The following is a 20,930-nucleotide window of genomic DNA, read 5'->3' on the forward strand; positions in this document are numbered from 1 at the left end:
CTGGTAAACACTCACGTTTCAGTAGTTCAGCCTGGTAAACACTCACATTTCAGTAGTTCAGCCTGGTAAACACTCACGTTTCAGTAGTTCAGCCTGGTAAACACTCACGTTTCAGTAGTTCAGCCTGGTAAACACTCACGTTTCAGTAGTTCAGCCTGGTAAACACTCACATTTCAGTAGTTCAGCCTGGTAAACACTCACATTTCAGTAGTTCAGCCTGGTAAACACTCACGTTTCAGTAGTTCAGCCTGGTAAACACTCACGTTTCAGTAGTTCAGCCTGGTAAACACTCACGTTTCAGTAGTTCAGCCTGGTAAACACTCACGTTTCAGTAGTTCAGCCTGGTAAACACTCTCGTTTCAGTAGTTCAGCCTGGTAAACACTCACGTTTCAGTAGTTCAGCCTGGTAAACACTCACGTTTCAGTAGTTCAGCCTGGTAAACACTCACGTTTCAGTAGTTCAGCCTGGTAAACACTCACGTTTCAGTAGTTCAGCCTGGTAAACACTCTCGTTTCAGTAGTTCAGCCTGGTAAACACTCACGTTTCAGTAGTTCAGCCTGGTAAACACTCACGTTTCAGTAGTTCAGCCTGGTAAACAATCACGTTTCAGTAGTTCAGCCTGGTAAACACTCACGTTTCAGTAGTTCAGCCTGGTAAACAATCACGTTTCAGTAGTTCAGCCTGGTAAACACTCGCGTTTGGAATTACAGGAGGAATTAGGGGTCAATTTTGGTAATACGGTTAATTTGCGTTATATTTTTCACGCATTAAAGTTTCCAGATGAATCGCAAGCGTTAACACATTAACGTTGACAGCTCTGATAAATACATGAAATGAATCAAACACAACATACTTATAGCATTGCATGGCAGCAATGTGAGTGTAAACTGAACTGCTTAAAATGGTCTTGACTCACTCAAATCAAGACACTTGTGAGTGAAGCCATTTTTTTTTTTTTTTGCCTGGGCTTCACCTCCCCTCTCTCCCTCTTAATGGAACCCACAGAAGACCTGGAGTCTCCCGTCCCCACCGATGGCGTAGCGACGACCATGGGCCCGCCAGCGAGCTGCACGCGCACACGGGAAGAGAAGAAGAAGCAGCAGCAGTGTGTCGGAGTCCCGAAAGCACACTGAGCCAATCGGATACCTCGCTACTAACCGCACCTGTGTGGTAAACGCGGTTGGCTGTAATGCTCGGTCCTTGGTACCTGGCGCAGTGGAACCAACGGGCTGGTCTCCAGAACGTGTTCGACGCGCTCACCTCTGGTCCTGTTAAGCTTTAGCGAGCGGTGATGTTCAGTTCACCAACGCCGTTCTTTAGCGTTTCCTTAAGAGTGTTCGAGATGTTCATTACCGTCAAGTTTTGTTGATGTATTGTGTATTATTGTATAGTCCAGTGATGGCCTTTTGTCATTTCTAAATTGTGTTGTGTTTGAGAGTTGCCAGATCTTTTGGTCAGAGGGACCTGCTGGCGTGTATTTAACATTTCTCTTTAATTGACATTTAATCTTTCATATACCAGTTATCTCTATTTAGCCAAGCACGACTAGAGGTTTATGACCCTAGTTAGTGTCTTAACTTGTAAAGAACTGGTTTGTGAAATGTTTGTCATCTTTCTTCTGATTTGGTTCTCAGTGTTTTACTCAGAGCCAGTAAAAGCTGCTGTTTATTTGGTTGCCTTTTGCAGACCTGTTTTCAGGACTGGGTATTATTGGGAAGTTGGTCTGTTATCGTTTCATCACGCTGCTTTCAAACTGTTCTATTTTGCTTCACTAACTTTGTGTGTGTTGAAGATACTCAGTCCCTGGTTTGATTTGAGGTTTAGTAAACAAGATGGGCTGCTTCTTCCTGTGCTCTCTTTATGTAGTCTTCTTCATAGTTTATTGGCCTACGTTCCTATATAAACCACTCAATCCTGTGACCTATGCATGCATAGACCTGTGCTACCCATTCATAGTCACTCAGTGCAGAAGTGTGTTAGATTTGTGCAGTGTAGTTGGGCCACTCTAAACAGGCCGTGTCCGAATTGCATACTACTTGCTATATAGTAGGCGAGATGCAGCATGCTGCATCAAAACTGTGCATACTGTATTTCGCCTACTATATAGTAGGTACTATATAGTAGGCGAAATCGGCGAAAAAATGGGCGTAAATGTAGCATAGTCCAGAGCATACTGTTCCGGAAGTCGAGAGGTGAAACGTCACTGGGCTGTGAGAAAAATAAAAAAAGATGGCGAACGAAGAGATCTCCGGGACCGCAGCGGGAGTTTTCAAATGTAAGTATTGACTTAATTTGTCGATGGAAAAATTATTTTTCCGGACAGATATCTTAGTTATAACGACACAGAGCTACAAATGCAGTTTTGTGTATAAAGGTGGGGTAGAAATGACATTTCGAAAAAGAACGTCATGATAGCTAGCTGCTTGCATTGATCTCTGTGGTGGACGTTACGTTAGCTAGCTAGCCCAGTTAATGTTAATAGGCTGCTAACGTTACAGGTGTTCAGACGGCTCTTGCTCAAAACGTATTCATGTCAAATCTTAGATGTTTCTATAGCTAGAATCGAGAGAAACAGACTAACATTTCCATGTAATATGACCATGATCGCTTAAGAAATGTGCAAGAAATGTCGAAATTGTGATGAGTTGTTAAATGGCTAACCTAAGCCACCGAGCCTAACGTTACTTGAAGTTGTTTAAACAATTGTCTGTTCATTCCATGATTTAAACGAGTTCAACTGTTCATATATCATATATTAATATTCATTGTCCCATAATACTTCTGGATGTATTACAGGGACCAACGACCACACCAGGGACGATGATCCTCTGGAGGACGGCTGCATGGGTGGTCCCCATCGCCTCTTCCAAGACCCCGTACCACTTCCACGAAGCGGCTGTGGCCTCCCCTCCCTCTGTGCTGACCCCAGTTCTGGGGCTCTTTAGGTCCTATGAGGTTAGATAAGTTTTCTAGTGTCATACAAACTGTGAGTCCCTATCAATATATTTGCTATCATGTAGCCTGTAGATCAAAATCACCTTGTACATGGCTACAAGGTTCTCTGTGTGCTTTATCCAGGCTGTCTCCGTCGTCCCCTGCAGCCCAGCTTCTAAGATGTAGGTCCTACATAAATCAATATCCAAAGTAAACAGACCGCTGGATTGCTTCTGAACAACAATGCATACGTTAGTTAACTTACTCCAAGCCTTTCAGCGTGGTTTCTCTTCCCCGTAAACAGGGAAGAGTTGGCCGTCCTCCAGAGGGATGACCGGCTGATGTTGAATGGGGGAGAGAGAAGGCAGAGATGAAGGCTGAGTGGAGGGAGGAAAGGGGGTTGTTTAAGGAGAGGGAGGACCGGCTGATGTTGCTTCTAGAAGCCTCAGTCAAAAAAAACTGTTATCTTGTTCCATTATTGTTTTTGTTATTTTTTATTAAATGTATTTTCTTGAATTAAATTGGTGTTTGTGTGTCATTCCTTGTAATGTCTTCCCAGTCAAAGAACAAATGTCACTATACCTAAAACCAGTCATTAGAGTAAAAGAACATTCCTAATGGACATTGTAGTTTGCAATTAGGCATAAAAGACGGAACACACATGTTGGTTCACAATGCTTCATTGGAATTATTCAGAGACGGTTATGAAAGCTTCAGTTTAATGTGTCTGACTAACGACTACTTGATAAGGGAGTTACATGTCCAAAGCGCTCTGCGTGTTGTAAGACCTTCCAAGTTACTGTACATGACCTGTAGACATATCAAGACAATGTGTCTGGTGTAGATATTACACTTTGTTGAAATGTTAATACATCAAGAAGTAACCTTTACATGTATAATGGAAGAAACACAACCATAAACATTTCTTGGATATTTTTATTACACAATGGTCTTCAAATATACTTTTGACTTGTTTATATTTGGTCAGATCATTAGCTTTCCTTGCAAAAGGTACTGACAGGAGAACGCTGATCTGTTGTCTCCCCCCAAAATACTTAAACTGATTACTATGTACAGTGTTACACATACATTTAAACAAATGCCTCAAGGCTGCCTATAACCAACTGATCAGTGTTTAAAGCCTCAAGGCTGTCTATAAGGAACAAGGTAAAGCACACTCATGAACTGATAGACTGACTACTTATGGCAGGATGTGGGTAGTCGTGCTCACCAAGAGCTGGGATCCAGGCAGCTTGTGCTGGTGCTGATGCTGCCGCTGCGAGACACTTTCTGAGGCCATCTCCAGGGTTGGGATGATCTGCAGCAGCAGGACCATGGCCCCCATCAAGGTCTTCAACCTTTAAATGGTTAAATGCAATTAGGCCTACTGTAAGTCGCTTAGCAGACACACAAAAGTGTCTGCTAAATAAATGACTAAGGTAATGCTGGCAAGATGACAAGACCATTGTAAAGGGTGAGTACTGAGAAAAGCTCTAAATGCAATGAATTATTATTATTGTTATTGCTATTATTAGCACCTCCATGGTCTTGCCCCATCCTCCTGACCATCACCAAGGTTCCTCTGTGTCGATTTTGACAATCTGAAGTCCCTCCTTGTGTCCAGCCGTCAAAATAGGTCCTCAGCAGGGACGTGGAGGTTGACTTGGTGAGGACCTCTGTCTTCCATGTGAGCCTACAGGGGGAATATTATTAGGGCAAACTTTAACTCATTTGTGCGTATGGCATATACTTGTCTTTACAATGTGATAATAGATAGATGTCATTATCTGTAGAGCTAAAATGTAACATTACAAAGCAGGCGTGTAGTGATGAGTAAACCCAGGTAAACTCAGTTTACCCACCTCTTTAAAATGAGTTGAGTTTTATTGTTTTGCTTACCTGCCTCTCAGAATCTATTTAATATAACATCCCTGGTACAAATGTAACAGTATAGCTAGCCCCAAGCCAGCACATGCGGGGCTATCAACTAACCTAGCTAACTAGCGTAGCTAGCAAGCTAACGTTCAATATTTACCTCAACTACAAGCATGTGGAGAAGATCTCATGACGGCTCTTCTCCTTGCAGCGTTAACACGTCTTCTCCTGGCGGCAGCAGCAGCCGCACATCCCATGACAGGAAAAGGCTACATTTTTGTGGATAATACACAAAATGATCACAGAAAACACCGGATAATTGTACCACAGCTTCGCGGGAGTAAACAGTATCGTATCCCGTCACTTCCGCTGGATGACTCGAGTAGCATGCTGTATTTTCTCGCATACTACACGCGTTTTGTGGAACAGTAGGTACTATATAGTATGCAGTATGCATACTATATAGTGCCTACTATATAGCATGTAGCAGGTAGTATGCAATTCGGACACGGGTCTCCATCCTTCACAAAGCTCAGCCTTTATACAATCCAGTGCGAAACACAAACAAAATCTTTATTTCAGGTAAACGATCAGACAGGTATTCATTAAAAACAATTATGAAAATTCCCATCATAATCATCCTGGTGGGAAAGATCCTGCAGGACAGAAGAATCACTGATAAAAGACGAAAGTCACAGCAGGTAAAAAAGAAGAAAAGAAACGTCATAAAACGTCATCTTATCTCCGGTCATCTGCCTGATCATCTTGGCTCCGGCTAATAACAGTCGTTGGGGTTCCTGACGCAGATGAACCTCAGACTGGTGTTACAGGCAGAGTTGGACCAGCCCACTGGGAAGAGAGGACAAAAACACTTTAGTATCAAGTCTGTTGTCGATTCTGTAGGCTAATTGAAACGGCTGCTGTAGGCCTACTGGTAGAATGAATGGCGTCGACACTAATAGCGTTTTCTGTTTTAAGAACCTCAGAACCCGCTGGAAAATGCTGCTACTATTACTGCTGTCGTGTCAACTATCCTGGCTGAATATATAAATGAGGGGACGGTGAAAGTGTCTGCCCGTCTGGTGGCAGCCGACGCCACATAGATCGGCTCCCCACTCACGTGTGCTGCGCATGTATATGCAGGGGTAGGTGGCGGCGGTGCCCAGCGAGTACCAGTTGGTGTAGTACATCCCCTGACGGTCGATCCACCTCCAGCGGGTCTGAGGAGGAAGGAAGGGTCGCCTGTCACTCAACAGCTGCTGAGGTAGATGAAACGAGGGGGGGGGGGGGGATAGAGGAGGGCAGATCTCGGAGGGCTCCGAGGTCGTTGGGCGGGGAGAGGAGTCTGACCTGCAGGTAGAAGCCCCCGAGCCACGCGGTGGTCTGGCCGGCCGTGGTGACCATCTGCTGGAGGAAACGGTACTCCTGAGGGTTCTGGACAGAGGCCAGGGTGGCATCGAGCTGGTTGCAGTGATCCTGGGGGGGGGGGGGGGGGGGTTAGAGGTAGAATCAAAACGGGGGTTGTGGGTTCAGAAAGGACAGGGAGGTGAGATGCCACAGAGGGGAGAGAAGAGATCACGTTGGACCCAACATGTGTAGGCCTTTATATAAAGCCTATAGTTAGCTTTATTGTGTTATATTTTCATTCACAACCTCGTGTATTTTTTTTAAAATGTAATATTATTTTTACATGCTTTTCAGTCTACTTTATAGTGGGACTGTTGGTGTGTGTGTGTATACTTGTGTGTGTGTGTGTGTATACGTGTGTGTGTGTATACGTGTGTGTGTGTGTATACGTGTGTGTGTGTGTGTATACGTGTGTGTGTGTATACGTGTGTGTGTGTATACGTGTGTGTGTATACGTGTGTGTATACGTGTGTGTGTGTGTTGACGTACCTCAGCGCTGTGCCAGTTCATGGGCGTGTTGACCAACAGGAAGCAGCGAGACTGGTGTCTGAACCAGCCATAAGGACAGAAGGCGAACCGATCTGCAGAGACCGGAACAACATGAATTACGTCCATACAGCTCTGGCATATTCTAAATATACATACATAGTGTTGTGGTATAGTGTTGTGCTACTGCAGGCTATATGCATATGGACCTGGTTTGCCAGGAACTGGTTAAACCTGCTCTCTAAGGAGGCCAAGCCTATAGGCTATAAGACCTTTCAACGGAGATTGTCCATTGACATGTAGGCCTAAGCCTGGGGTCGCCATCCTGATCACGGGAGCTCGCATTCTGCATTTTTTCTGTCTGGCTTCCAGGCTGTAGGCCTACTAAGGACTAGGCTTAACTTATCCCGTATCATGATGGATATAATATTCTAGTAGCAGCCAAGTAGTGTAGTTGACATATATGATTAGAGTCTCAGACCTTCAGGACCAACAGCCACCTCCAACTGCATTTCAGGACCAACAGCCGCCTCCAACTGCATTTCAGGACCAACAGCCGCCTCGAGCTGCACTTCAGCCTCTAAACACACAAAACCAGAGAAGAGAACAATCGGCAGTGAACAGACGAGACCCAACTAACTGGCCTTAACCCCAATAACAGTGATTTGATTATGGCTTTGTTTGATACTTCTCAATGGTAATGGAAGAAATGACTGAGGTATAGTGAGGCGATTACAAACCTAAAACAGTGGCGTTTTCCTCTTCCTTGACAGGAACTGTAAAACAACAAAAAAACAATGGTGTTGACCCGTGTGTGTCACAAGTAGACAGAGAAAGATAAAGGCATTCCGGAATGAACTTCTGAAATTCTAGATTCTCCATATTCCAAAATTATATTACACCATAATCGAAGATTGAATATCCCACAATTCAACAACATTCCAACCATCTACTCCACTACTCAATATACCACAACGTGACCAGCAAACATAGCCCTGCGTTGTCTAGTCCAACAGCGTTTGTGACAGACATACCTACTGCGGCCATCGCTGAAAGGGCCACACAGAACAGCACAGAGATGATCACTAGAACCTTCATGGTGATGATGAAGATGATGGGTTTCTGGGTGGAGAGAGGAAGAGGGAATATGTCAGAGAATGTTAAACATACCTGGAGAGCATAATACTGATTGATTTCAGATCGTGTAATTTTAACTCCCGAGAGAGAGGGACAGACAGAGAGGGAGAGACAGAGAGAGAGAGAGTAGGCCTAAGTCAGACAGAGAGAGAGAGTAGGCCTAAGTCAGAGAGAGAGAGGGGGGGGGCGTAAGTCAGAGAGACGGAGAGAAAGTAAGAGAGAGACCAAGGCAGGTCCAAGTGCAGCATGTCTTGCCTGTGTCAGGTGAGTCCCAGGTCTTCGGTGCTGTGATGCCGTAGTGGAGGAGGCTGATGGGCTGTTTATATAGGCCTGATCTCAGCCTCCCACATTAACCATCAGACACTCGGATCTAGGACAAGAAAAAGAATTAAACTTCCTTGTCCAAGACCATGTTCTACAAATTCTGTAGAAGGTCAATCAATCAATCAAAGCTTTATTTGTATAGCACATTTCATACCCAGAGGCAACACAATGCGCTTTGTGTGTGGAGTGTGGCAACATAGGTCAAACTAACACTAGAAAGTGACTGATTGGAAACCACATTTGACAGCCTTTCTTCAGGGGAGATCCTGCAAACCATAATTATGATAAAATACTTTATTTTCCTCCTCGGAAAAATACAACCAAACCAATGAAAAGGGTCTGAGACCAACATGAGACACTGAATGATTGGTTCTGTCTGCCAGACTGTTGCTCCATCCCTCTCTGTCTCTATTAACACACGGCAAAGACCGCATCACCGCCAGGTCCCAATGGAGTTCCATACAGGACTGTAACGATTATTACATAATCGTCAAACTGCGATATTTTTTCTGACCACATTGTCTTTTTTTAACTGCGTTATTATTATTATTATTTTTTTTTATAAAATAAAAATCTGTTGCAGAGTTAATATGGTAGCAACCCTAGTTCAATGGCATTCATCAGTGCCAGGGCCGGCCCGTGGCATAGGTGAAGTAGGCGATCTGCCACCCTAGGCGGCCGCCAGATCGGCAAGGGGCCCTAGTGGTGTGATGCGAGCCCCCCCCCCCCCCCCCCCGGTCAACAACTCGGACAATTATTGTAATAATCGCTGTAATTATAATAATAATATTTTTTCAGACAATTAATCGCAAAAGCAAATGCACCAGATTTCCTGCGATTCCTCTGGAAGCTGATGAGAGTTGTGTGGCAAAAGAAAGAGATACCAACTTCCTGGCGGAGAGCCGGAGGAATCCTTATCCCCAAGGAAAAGGACTCATCACTAAACGGCCACTTCCACCAGATCAGCCTTCTAAATGTCGAGGGAAAAACCTTCTTCAGCGTGGTCGCTCACAGGCTGGCAGGATACCCGCAAATAAACAACCTGATTGACACGTCAATCCAGAAAGCGGGCATCTCAGGCTTCTCCGGTTGAGTGGAACATGCTAGTGTCATCTGGCATCAGATCCAGGTCGCCAAGAAGGAGAGAACAGACCTTCATGTGGTTTTCCTGGATCTCGCCAACGCCTTCGGCTCAGTCCCTCACAACCTCCTGTGTCTCAAGTATGCAATAAAGGATACTAACATCTAGTCCTACACAACAGATCTATGAGTCTAATAGACATCGACTTTGGGTTTGCAAAAAATGCTACAGTAAGATGCATTGTAATTTGATTAGTTTGTTATTATGATCAGTATTATGTATAATGCTTACAGAAGATTTGGGAGTTTGTAAGGAAATACACAAAACAGTTTGCGTGGAGTGATATCCTCACTTACTGTACGGTTTTAAATTGAATTACAAATCAGGGAAGCTTTACGATCAAGGACAATAAGTACAACTGTGACTTCCTTGTCCAAGGTCAAGGGTCAAGCTAACACGGTGGAAGGTGTGGAGTGATTGAGACCTCGTGGGGAACGCCCTCAGGCTTTCTTCAGTCCAGTTCCTGTAAGCCATTCTTATGATTAGACCTTGAGACGTGTTTACTGTACCTCATTCCACAATATAACAGACATACTTGATTCACACAGTACACATCACAGCACAGTTCATACATCACATGAGGCACTAGGAACAAAGGACCTCTTTGTGGCGTTCAGCGCCGACCAAAGCACACCTCCCGTCTCCGCCCAGGCCTGGTGACCTTTCTAACCTGTCATATCTCAATGGTAAATGCTAAATAGACAGCACTTGTATAGCGCTTTTATCCAAAGCGCTTTACAATGATGCCTCTCATTCACCCATTCACACACTAGGGTCAAGCTCAGATTCTGATTCCTTTATTGTTACAGGTACAGTACAGGTACAGTACAGGGAGTAAACATCTTGTGTCTTGCCCCCCCCCCCCCCCCCCCATCACAGCAGCAATAAAATAACACAGTACAGTACAATATAAAATAGTAAATGCAAGAACCCTGTAGCTGAATAGATGACTAAATATAAACAGTATTTACAAAATATAACTGAGCATAAAGTAAGTGAGTATAACAAGTGTGAACTCAATGATTTAAATTAAGTATAACTAGCAACAGTAAGTAAGATTGTAGTGCAATGTAACAAAGGTAACAATGTAATGTAAGCTGCCATGCAAGGTGCTAGCCTGCTCATTGGGAGTCATTTGGGGCTCAGTGTCTTTGCCCTACAATCAGTGCAATCAATCTACCTGAGCTATACAGACGCTCCAATGTTTATGGTAAAAGGACTGTACTTATATAGCACTTTTATCCAAAGCATTTTACAATGAAGGCCTCTCATTCACCCATTCACACACCAATGGCGGCAGCTGCCATGCAAGGTGGCAAGGTGGGAGCAATTTGGGGCTCAGTGTCTTGCCCAAGGACACTTCGACATGTGGACAGTCAGGATTCAAACTGCTGACCGTACGATCACTGGACATCCCGCTCTTCCTCCTGAGCCACAACCACACCGCCCTTTTTATGATCCCAAGTTAGGAGTCACCGTTTACCGTTAATCAGCCCCTCTTTTCAGTAAATCTATGTGCAGGGATGAACATGCAGTTCCCCTAGCGTAATTCAACTTGTGGACAAGAGCTAATCCACATTCACACAGAATCAGAATCAAAATCATCATCATCATCATCATCATCTTCATCCGCTTATCCGGGTCGGGTCGCGGAGGCAGCAGCTCCAGCAGGGGGCCCCAGACATCCCTTTCCCTAGCAGCATCAACCAGCTCTGCCTGGGGAATCTTTAGCCGCTCACAGGCCAGTGCGGAGATGTAGTCCCGCCACCTAGTCCTGGGTCTACCCCGCGGCCTCCTCCCAGCCGGACACGCCTGGAACACCTCCCTAGAATCAAAATCAGAATTTGTTTATTGCGATACAGTTTTTCAAGGTACTAGGAATTTGTCTTCAACAGCATTCTGCCTCTGGAATACGACATAAAGTATGATTTTATGAGTTAGTTTGTATGACCTATTGAAGAGCTGTCAGATTAGAGCACACTTCTGAGAGGTTTGATATTCATCCAAGCAGTAGGCGGCGGTAAAGATTATCCAAAAATTACCAAATTTACCAAAATATACCAAAATTATCTTGGTAGCAGCGTCACCTGGACTAACACGCAGAGGAAAAAACAAAAATAGTGCAGGAAGGCTCTATTTACTTTCTTGGGTGACACAGTTGTGGGGTAGACTGTAAGCACTAGGATGATGACATGTTATACACTCTTGTACAGTAGGTGGCGCTATGCACCTATAAGCTGTCTGCGATCCGCCAGGAAACCCAAAGAAGAAGAAAAAGAAAACAAAAATGGCGGCAGTTCGATAATGAGGCGGGCATCTCTCCAGTTAACTTGTTTTCCTCCACATATTAGCTTACGCTCATAACGTGATTAAACGAATAGTGTAATATCCAGTGTTGGTAAAGCAAGAATGTCGGAAGCCTGCCATTTGAACAGTCGGATATCTTCAATAATGGACAGTCTGGCCGCGGCTGCAGGGAGAGACATCTGCAGAGTTGTTCTCGACAGCTTTGCGGGGTTACGAGCCCAGGTCTCCCAAAGCAAAGAGGAAACTGAATTTCTTAAGAGAAGACTTAAACTGGCCGAATCGGGAGTAGAATCGGCACCACGGATACCTGGACCTACTTTATCGAGAACCGACAGTTCCTTGAGCCTCACGTCTGATGGTGCCGAGGCGAGTGACCCTGAGTCCAGCGTCCAAAAGCTCAAAACCCTGACCAGCCTGACCGCTAATGAGGTGACATTGAGAACCAAGACGTCTGACTAATCCGGACCAACACAATGATGACGAGATTCACTTCAGAGCTGTTGTTTACTGAGTTTGTATGCAATAATTATGTAAGTGTGCATTGGTTTTGCTTACAGGGGCAGCGCCACTTCACCTGCATGCGGGTGGGGGAGACCCCCCAGATAGAGAAGTGCACCACCTGTTGCTCCCTCTACCACTGTCCCTTTTGCCCGCCCTCTGTTTTCAAACCCAACGAGTTCTGCAGGATCGTCCGTCATGTGCAGTCCCACCAGAACCAGGCCATCCAACACGCTGGTAGGTGATCAGTTCCTCCAGTAAACAGTAAATGTTCTGCACTTACATAGTGCTTTTATCCCAAGCACTTTATAATGGCCTCTCATTCACCCATTCACACACACACTCACACACCAATGGCGGCCAGCTGCCATGCAAGGTGCCAGCCTGCTCATGAGGAGCAATTTGGGACACTTCGACATGTGAACAGGAGGAGCTGGGACTCAAACCGACGACCCGCTCCACCTCCTGAGCCACGGCCTCCCCAACTAGTCACCTGCTTTTTCTGCTAAACCCAGTAGACAAAGTTCTGATGCGCAGTGTTAAAGCACTGTTTTTTGGTGTATTTGCAACTAGTTCTGACCGACATTGAGTTATATTTATGTGTTGCAGATGTATTGATGATAATTATGTATTTGCAGACGTATTAAATATATATTTCATTGTACATGGTACCTGTTACCTTCATATGACAGATAAGCACCCATGATATGTAACTCGTGTGTTTGTGTCCTCTATGTGTTGCAGGGTTCACCATCTACAAGTGCCACATGGCGTGCAGAAAGACGAGCCACTTCCACTGCTGCTACTGCTCGCAAACGGTGATCTACAGACGCGCCTTCGAGGAGCACGTCCTCAAATGCAGGGAACAGACACCGTCGCCTGCTCACCGTCAGGACCCGGCTCCTCCCCCTGATGCTGCTCCTCCCCCTGCCCCCACCGCTCTCCCTGAACTCCCTCCTCCTCCTTCCCCATCTGCACCTCCCACCCAGCGTGCCCCTGAACCCCAGCAGCCAGGCCACGCCCCAAGCCAGTCCCCGGCCTCCTCTGAGAGTTTACTCTCCTCCTCCTCCTCTGCCGGTGAAGATTCAAGTTTCAACATTCAAGATTTCTTTAATCCAGAACCGGTCGCTTCGGGATCGGAACCCGAGCCGGAATCGGACTCTCCGGAACCCCTCGGCTCCCCGCCCACGCCTGGCACGGACCTCGCCCCCGTCCCGAGCCCCTCATCCTCTTCGGCTTTGCATCAAGGTGCCAAAACCAGCCCCGCCCGCCCTCCCGCCCCCCCCACCTCCACCTCTGCAGCCCGGACACCAAGGAAGGCTGAGTCAGCACCGACCGACGCCAATACTACCAATACTACCAATACTGCTAGAGAGCAGAGGATGCAGTGCCACTTCTGTGGCATCATCCTGAACATGAGGAACTTCAAGATGCACATGAAGAGGAGACACACGGACGTGTTTGTGGCGGCGGAGAACCAGGAAGTCCACAGGAAGAGCCTGGGCGGATGGAAGACTCCCAGAGTGCAGTGCCAACGCTGCAGTGTGACGCTGAACGAGAAGAGCTTAAAGAAGCACATGAAGAGGAGGCACAACGAGGAGTTCAGCCCAGAGTCCTGGGGAGAGGTTCTGACCAAGAGGCGTAAGGTGGGAGTTCACCGCCTGGAGCACGCCAGGGAGAAAGTGAGCTTGTCTGTCTTCCGGAACGTGAATAACAAGTTCCTGGAGGAGCGGGTGGCGGCGCGGGGAGGAGGCGGAGACGAGGAGGTGCAGGACGACAACGTGAGGGGAGAGGAAGACCAGCCTGGGGACCCCGGTGACCTGCTGATCTTGGAGACGGGCCATGTGACCCCAGGGGGGCGGGACCAGACCTTGACGGTAAACTACTTAACACCCGGCTGCCCTGTGTAAGGGGATAAACTTATAGCCAGCTGGTCATTATCGAAAAAATAAGAGCCCTGTTTTGTAACTCACTGAAGGCTCTTATTTTTCTATAATGACCGGCTGGCTACACGTTACTACTCGGCTACCAACAACGTTAATACATAGAGACAAAATATTGATTTGAATATTTGATGTTTATTTAGTTTGTACCTATAATGAAAAAAATAAGGCAACGTTTGGCTTCAGCTACACTATCAGCCATCTACACTGTCAACTAGGGGTGTAACAATATATCACGCCACAATATATTGCGATACAGAAACGTCACAATACGTATCGTCAAGGTGAAAACAATATGGTGATATGTTTATTGTATATAAGTGAACACTGGCTACACAACCCTGGTAACAAACATGTCTTTTGTCTCTAGGCCTCTCCATGATATAACAGTTAAGCTCTAAATTCACAAAGTGTATTGGAGTAGAAATGTGGAGAAATGCACTATTGGTGTGAACAGCAGCGCTACTGCAACGCTTCACACCTGCCCTTAGTGTATCGTATCGTATTGTTATCGTCAACCCAATATCATGTTTCGTATTGTGAGATTAGTGTATCGTTACACCTACTGTCAACCCTCAACACTATCAACCATCATCAACCCTCAACACTATCAACAATCAACCATCATCAACCCTCAACACTATCAACCATCATCAACCCTCAACACTATCAACCATCATCAACCCTCAACACTATCAACCATCAATAATCAAAAGCTATGAAATAGCCAGCCACTTGAGGCTACTTCTTGTTTCCATTGAAAGTGACATTTAAGCAATGTAGTGATGTCATCCATGGTAGTAGACCTAGTAACACTTTTTATTTCGCCAGCGAATTATCTTAACGTTAGCTAGATAACAACGGTGTTGTCCCATTACTGCCCCGTTGCCCCTAACGTCAGTTGATGAGAAATGATTGACCGTAGAACGTGTCGATCGTCCAATCAGAATGGAGTATTTCAGAGAGCTGTGTAATAGACAGATTGTAGGGTGGACTGGAGCGGTGTGGCCAGTGTAGCCTATCCACAAAGATGTTGGTTTGCAAGGCGCAACCAAACATTTGAGCGTTTCATTCTCTGCGCTCAGAGCAGGGCCTCCTCTCGTGCGCGCGTGTTTTCAGGCAGGCAGAGGGCAGCCTGGTGAGACCACCCAGATCTAGACTCTCCACGACAGTCTGTCTGCAGGCCCACCTTCTCAAGACACCACTCTCACGACTGCCACGCTCAGGACGAGAAGGGTCCAGCTGCAGGCTTTCAGGCTGCAGTTACAGGGCTGCGGAAATGGGGCCTGCAAAAGCACCACCCAGTGGATATTATTGGTAGTGCTTGCAGACTGCAGAAATAGGACCCTTCATTTTCACACAGCGCCACCCAGTGAATAGTAGCAGTGCTTGATACTATTAGTATTGATACCATGTTTTCAATTTGTAGCCCTTTGAGATTTCTTTAAATGTAAAGTGCAACACAAATTCAATGCATTATTATTATTACTATTATTGGAAGGCCACGCCCCCTTGATGCTGATCGGTCCACAGTTTTTTGTTAATAACTTTGGTTCTAAAGGTCACAGAGCTACGACACTCAGCGGGGATGATGTTGGCGGCCAATAGATACCAATAGAAGTACCTGGTTTAAAGCAGAGCCGTATAGAGAGAGAGTTGCGTCAAGTCCATTGTTATTATTATTATTATTATTATTACTTTGCACACAGTACAGCACAGTGACACGTGCGTCATGAGCCAGTCAAACAAACATGGACGACAAACCAAACGTAAGTAACTAACATGCGTTGAGTTTAATTTATTTAAAATGCGATGTAAATATAGGATAATTTCCCAACAAAATGAACAATATGAAGCTGCATGGGATTTTGTGTTAAGCTAACAATGATGATATGGTATTAAGGGCACTAACATCGATGTAAACTTGAGCTAACATTAGCCTAAATAGCCTGTTAGCTAGCTCTAGCTTGTAGCCCTGCAAAACGAACGGTTAGGCCAACATTAGTATTAAGTTCTGTTATATTTCGACTGGCTTATGTCCGTGGAATCATCTAAGAATGTTCAATTTGACCAATTAGGCCCTTTCTTTTCTAGATGCATATTTCAATTCAGGTGGAAAAATCTTTGCCAGACGTGCAAAGATGCACGACCTGTTGCAACCAGTTTCACTGCCCTTTTTGCGGTCCGGACTTATTCGCACCAACCAGGCTGAGCAAGGTGAAATGCCACTTGGAGGGTCATTTCAACAGGGCTGTTTTCCATGACGGTAAAGCTGACCAACATTCTCTGTGTAATGTAAATGGAGGTAGCCTAGAGTACAGTAGAGACCAATTCCATTTGAGCAATGAGTCAAAACAAACCCTTTTGTGAAGTGTTTGTGGCAGATATATGATTCAGATGTTGTGTAGTCTATAGATAGAGGGTTTTCACGGCCTACAGTCAGTCGGCTATGTTGGAGGTTTTAGGCTACATGTAGATTACTAACTAGATAGATAGATAGATGGATAGGTCTATCTACAGGATATACCTTTTCCCGACGGCTGTAGGGGATTTTCACAGCTCCACTACTTCCTGAAATTCGTTGGACATCGTTATTTCCTGTCCTATACTATTGGATGATGTGATTAATCAGGTGTGCCTGATCATTGTGCTTCAGCCAGGCACACCTGACTAATCACTTCATCCAATAGTATAGGACAGGAAATAAAGATGTCCAATGAATTTCTAGGAGCAATGAAAGAGGAAGATTCCCCGGGTTGTGTGGCGGTCTTTTGCTGGGGGATTGGGGGAGCTGCGATGGAGCACCTCCAGCGTCACAACGTGCAGCTCCAGTCACACTTCCCCTATTTTGATGATGTCATACATAAACACAGGGGTAATTGATGACATTTATTAACGTCCCCATTCTATTTAGTGTTTCAAAACCATTCCAGTGAGCCAACATGCCAAATATCAAGGCCCTGGCTCACCTAAAACCTAAATGGAACAGGGCCATAATTAATGTTATCAATTACACCTGTGTTTACCCTACTTTGACATGTCAAATTGACTGTTGGGAAATGGGTCCAATGATTGATCTAACCATCTAGCTAGCTAGCTATATATGGTAGCCTAAAACCTCCAACATAGCCGACTGATTGTAGGCCGTGAAATCCCTCTATTCAATTGATAAATGGTCATACAATAATATTACAATTCTCTGCTCTGTTATAGGGTATACCATTCACAGATGTGGGCTACAATGTAAACCACAGCTCCAGCTCCATTATCACTGCATCTACTGCCGGTCAATGTTGGTGCGTAAGCGGGACTTTATCAAGCACCTTGCTTCCTGCAAACAAAAGACCACCACTACAGCCACCCCCACTACCACAGCAGCGCCCGCCACGACCGCCAACACCTCTGCCCCTGAAGAGACCACCTCAGAAGAAGAAGAAGAATCTTTATTTATCATACACACTCCAACACACGTTGCGGGAGACACATGGTAACACACACACGTGCATTTTTGGGGCCGCCGCTGAAATGTTCTCTGCTCCGGGGACGCGCCAGGGGGCCAACCATGTGCTCCTGTCCGTCTTCTGCATGTTTTTCATATTGGGTTCTTTATGGGGGAACCCTTGCGAACATGGGGAGAACATGCAAACTCCACACAAAGGACCAGAGACCTTCTTGCACGTGAGCGATTTTGAGGTTCAGTGTCGTGCTCAAGGACACTTCGGCACAACACCAGGAGCTGGGATCGAACCGGGGACCTTCGATCCCCAGCCGGCCGCTCTACCTCCTGAGCTACGTGCCTCTGCCCCTGCAGTGACCACCTTTTTGTGTCAATCTTAGTAATCTTGTAATAATAACAATAACAATAAATTGTATTTGTATAGCACATTTTAATGTCTCAAGGTGCTTCATAGAAATTGTAGAGGTTTTTTGTAAAAAGGTTAAAAATGGACATAACATCATTAAGTTGTTGACCTTTAGAACCAAAGTTATGAACAAAAATCTGTGGACCAATCATTCGCCTTATTCACCTGGCAGCCATATTGGTCAGTCTGGGGTGCGGATGCGGAAGTGCCTGTTGACTTCAATGTTAAAAGTTCGCTGTAAAAACACCACTTCAAGAACCGAAATAGTCAAAATAACAGGCTGAATACACTATCGGGGTTACAAACTCATCATTACCAGACCGTGTTTTCGCATTTGGAAATACATGGAGGTGAATGAGCCATAGTTAGCCGTCAGCTGCATTCACTCCGATGTATTTCCGGCAGTGAAAAACAATCAGAGTCTGGTAATGATGAGTTTGTAACCCCGATAGTGTATTCAGCCTGTTATTTTGACTATTTTGGTTCTTGAAGTGGTGTTTTTACAGCAAACTTTTAACATTGAAGTCAACGGGCACTTCCGCATCCGCCCCCCTAATTACGTCAGACTGACCAATATGGCAGCTGAGGTGAATAAGGCGAATTGGCCGCCAACATCATCCCCGCCGAGTATTGTAGCTCTGTAACCTTAAGAACCAAAGTTATTAACAAAAAACTGTGGACCAATCAGCACCAAGGGGCGTGGCCTTCCAATAATAATAATAATAATACATTGAATTTGTATTGCACTTTACATTTAAAGAAATCTCAAAGGGCTACAATTTGAAAACATGGTATCAATACTAATAGTATCAAGCACTGCTCCAATTCACTGGGTGGCGCTGTGTGAAAATGAAGGGTCCTAATTCTGCAGTCTGCAAGCACTACCAATAATATCCACTGGGTGGCGCTGTGGTGGGCCCTATTTCTGCAGCCCTGAAACTGCAGCCTCCAAGCCTGCAGCTGGATACCATTGCTCAGGACAGTGTAGGAGCCAACTACTCCTATAGATGGCGGTAGCACAACGACTTGGATGCAAGCCGCAGTTAAAAGAAGAAGACGAAGAATGAAATAATGAAAGTTTAAACGTTTAAATACAGCCGTTTGTCCATGCAGACCAATCTTTGAACGTAAGCGGGGTCAACAGCTTATCATGGGGTCTACAGCTTAATATGTCTAGTGCGCATGTGGATGGCGTGCCAGAATATTAGTAATGATGTTTTGAGAGCGTGGAGAGTCTCCCAACACGGCTTGACTACAAAGTACAAACAGTCACCTTTTATCAGTGAGAAATTTTCCAGTGAAAATGTAAGTAGTAAAATGTAAGGGACACCTTTGCTATTTTTCAAGTACCCCTGACTGCAGTATGCAGACAGGGCGATGGGCGGAGTCTCCGGGTCAGTGGGCGGAGTCTCCGGGTCGGTGGGCGGAGTCTCCGGGTCGGTGGGCGGAGGCTCCGGGTCGGTGGGCGGAGGCTCCGGGTCGGTGGGAGGAGTCTCGGGGTCGGTGGGCGGAATCATACCCAATGAGCCTAAAAAGCCCCTGCAGTCAAGCTAGTTTCCCCCAGCAGTCGTCGAGGGTAGTTCACCTACGCAGCTGCACCCAACCTTTTAAAAAAAAAAAAAAAAAAAAATTATTTAACCTTTATTTAACCAGATAAAAAGCATTGAGATAAAATCTCTTTTACAATACTGACCTGGCCAAGAAGGCAGCAAAGTTTCACATAGAAAGACACAAGGACATATAAAATACAGAGAACAACACAACTAAATATAAAAGTGCTAAAAACCAACAAAAAAGACCAAACACTAACAAACATTCAGCACAGACAATGGGGATGCTGCCATCTTGGAAAAGGGGCGGGGACATGATGTCAGCTCCTCTGCCACACCTGTTAAGGTTACAGCAAGAAGTACAACTTCAAATTAAACAATGGAAGTAAGTGAGACTGTTATGATGCATAATGTCTATGGAATAGTCATGTTAATTGAGTGCAGCGCACTCGTTTGCACCGTTTTGCATGTGAGATAGTAATGAGCTCATGTTTACGATGATGGAATCCTTATTTGACAAATTAGCCTATTTGAGCAGAAAGGTCTGCATGTACAGTTGTGTTAGCGATTTATTGTAAAATGTCTGTTTGTAAATAAGCCTTATGGTTGGCAGAATGTGCGTCTTTCATGCTAACTGTTGAGTCTACACACGCAATAATGTTACAATAATCAAATAAATGTTGCTTATTTAATGCTATACTAATTATGCAACACCCAGAGGCCCAGACACAACACCCAGAGTCCCAGACCCTTGAACAGTGCCCAGACACAACACCCAGAGGCCCAGACACAACACCCAGAGGCCCAGACACAACACCCAGAGGCCCAGACACAACACCCAGAGGCCCAGACACAACACCCAGAAGCCCAGACACAACACCCAGAGGCCCAGACACAACACCCAGAGGCCCAGACACAACACCCAGAGGCCCAGACACAACACCCAGAGGCCCAGACACAACACCCAGAGGCCCAGACACAACACCCAGAAGCCCAGGCCCTTGAACAACACCCAGAAGCCCAGGCTCTTGAACAGCGCCCAGGGGCCCAGACACCTTGTAGATGATGCTGAAACCCATATGGGCTGGGAATATGGCTGTGAGCATGGTGAACTGGGAGCAGTGAACTGGGTATGTAGATATATTAGTAGATATACCTGTAGATACGAGTAAAAGTGGGGTGTAATTGGTCTTAAGGCTGTACTCCTAATAGTTTTTCTCCCATTTTCTTCAACGAAGCAGATGTTCTCCTAAGGGACAGCCTAGAGGCAGCGAGGTGGTGCAAGCACCAGTCTTTTAAAGGAAAAGTTGACCTTCCAAGGGTCATTCAGATGGACAGAGAAGAACGTATCACAAGCGTCAAAAAGCTGAGGTTGCATGATGGCATGGATGCGGAGGAAACATTGCTCCTGAAGGAACCGCTCTTGTTCTCCTTCGAACTGAAGAGCAACTATGACATGTTCTC

The 20,930-nt window shown here is 45.5% G+C and overlaps 1 long non-coding RNA gene across 1 annotated transcript; it reads right to left on the reverse strand.

Annotated features, from left to right (window-relative positions):
* Positions 1 to 3,888: 3,888 nt before the first annotated feature.
* On the reverse strand, positions 3,889 to 5,143 carry LOC311322210. Its single transcript, XR_014630914.1, has 3 exons — positions 4,971 to 5,143; positions 4,474 to 4,628; positions 3,889 to 4,293 (listed from the first exon to the last, which is right to left on the reverse strand). It is a non-coding gene; the product is annotated as an uncharacterized lncRNA (long non-coding RNA).
* Between the last annotated feature and the right edge of the window lie 15,787 nt (positions 5,144 to 20,930).

The sequence above is a fragment of the Borostomias antarcticus genome, assembly GCF_949987555.1.
Source record: "Borostomias antarcticus genome assembly, chromosome: 20".
NCBI classification, from domain to species: Eukaryota; Metazoa; Chordata; class Actinopteri; order Stomiiformes; family Stomiidae; genus Borostomias; species Borostomias antarcticus.